The sequence below is a fragment of the Artemia franciscana genome, chromosome 9, assembly GCF_032884065.1.
Source record: "Artemia franciscana chromosome 9, ASM3288406v1, whole genome shotgun sequence".
Classification (NCBI taxonomy): Eukaryota; Metazoa; Arthropoda; class Branchiopoda; order Anostraca; family Artemiidae; genus Artemia; species Artemia franciscana.
In genome coordinates this window covers 37,471,729-37,473,743 of record NC_088871.1, presented here as the reverse complement: position 1 = coordinate 37,473,743, position 2,015 = coordinate 37,471,729, and the positions used below count along the sequence as shown (strand labels likewise).

Below are 2,015 nucleotides of genomic sequence, written 5' to 3'. Positions count from 1 at the left end.
TTATTCATTACTTCAAGGTAGTTTTCTTAGTAAAACGGCAGATCAAGCGAAAAAATGACCAAAAGCATGTAAAAATTCTAGTTGTATTTACACGAAAGTGTTTATCACATAGAAATTTTAAGGATGAGAGATAAAAATAATGATCATAAATTTCACAAATACATCAACCCATCATCATGTCCACTAAAGTCTTATGGTTCTAAGATCCATTCATTTATGGCTGTAATTAAACTTTAAGCACACCTTCTTAAACCTATGGGATAGAAATTAAAACTTAAACGCAAAGAACAAGGGGATGAGGAAAGGACAGTTTATCTCGTATAAAAATAATTGTATTTATCTTATGGATTAAGTTTACTTTTTATTTTCAACACAAGATCTTTTTTTGACGCTTAATTTCAGCCTCTTTTTAATATCACACTCAGAGTTACTCCAAATGTGGAAAATGCTACCGTAGCCTCAGAATTGACTCTTTAGATCATAGTTTCAACTTTTTCACAATAATACTTCTAGGAAAAGGGCTTATTGAGTCTATTTGCTTTTCAGAACAAAATGCCATTATCAAAAATAAACCTCCGTAAGAAAGAAGATTCCCTACCCTCACAGCATTCATATCGCTCTCCCGCATTGTCCTTTGTTTGCCCACTAGTACATATATATATATATATAGTTCTTTTGTTGACACCAAAATTACTACTTTCAGAGCAAAAGTCCTAGAATGACCTGCAACAATGACATGGCATGGCCTCTCTTGTTATTCTCAAAGTGCAATAGACATTTAAATGGTCATTTGCGTGAACCTTTAGTTTATGAGTAACGACTACAGACTATGTATAGTCATATGCATTTTCAGAGAAAACCATTTTTCTCTGAAAAGGTAAGAAATTTTGCATTTTGGCCATTGCTGCCTTAGATTGCTTCTATTGACAATATTTTTTCTTCGCTTACAGTTTGTTGCTACAAGCCGTTTCATCTAAGGCTATTAAAAATTAAAAGAAGTTACTACCCCTCCATAAACCCATTTTCACATCCAAGTTTGATATTTGTGTAGCGATCCTTCAAAGACATTAATTTTTTCTGTGAAATTGCATCCCTTGAACTATTCGATTTAAGGAGAAGGGCTATTAAAAATTTAGACGGAATTATTGGGTCATTGTTTCCACAAATTTTAAGATGAATTCTCCAAAAACAAGAAAAAAACTCCGTGGATGCTTCTCATAGAGTCAGTCAGGATGCAAAGTGGTTAATACCCCTTGGGCAGAGGACGATAAAGTTATAGATGACTACGATGATGACAGATCTTCATATTTGAATTTTAATAAAAACGTTGCATTTGTCTCCTCCTCGGAAAGATTTTGGTGGCATTTATGAACAGCACCCATGTTGTTTGTATACTCCGAAAATATCCCCGAAATCAAATGAGATTAGAGCTTTCTTTCAATTAATCATTGCAGGGTGTCTCCTCTTAAATGATATCTCATTGCATCATATTTTCAGGTAATTGGCTTGGGAAACAGTAATGCACGTAGACATAGCTCAATGGAGGAAAGGTGGTGGATACATTTGTAGAAAACAGCAGCACACATCAAATTAAGTGTCTTACTTTTTTGTGGTAAAGGCTGCCAAACGATTGAGCGAATTGCCCTTGAAGCTCATTTTGAACCCTTTGGGGTGGTATCATAAAGTAATATAGTTTTTTTTAGAAATGAGCGTCCATATTTTGCAATTATTTGTGTGATTTATGATGCATGATTTCTCCAGAGTGGTACGCAAGTTGGATGGTAGGAAGTTCTTAGACCAAACAATCGCACCCAGCTTTCTCGTGTAAAAGGATTTGATCCAATCAAGATATTTGCTACAAGAGAGGTCTGATGAGAAAGGAATACTTACAAAGTTATATGTCTCAGCCCTTTTGTTCACCGGTAGAAATAAAGTTTGAATGCTTACACGAGGCCTTTGATCAGGTGATTAGTAGCTCCTTAATCTTTGGAGATTAGAACTTCTATGTATTAGAT

General features: G+C 34.7%; 1 long non-coding RNA gene across 1 annotated transcript; it reads left to right on the top strand.

Moving 5' to 3' along the window:
• The first annotated feature begins 709 nt into the window (after positions 1 to 709).
• LOC136031373 (uncharacterized) lies at positions 710 to 1,700 on the top strand. Its single transcript, XR_010618499.1, has 2 exons — positions 710 to 877; positions 1,498 to 1,700. It is a non-coding gene; the product is annotated as an uncharacterized LOC136031373 (long non-coding RNA).
• Positions 1,701 to 2,015: the final 315 nt, after the last annotated feature.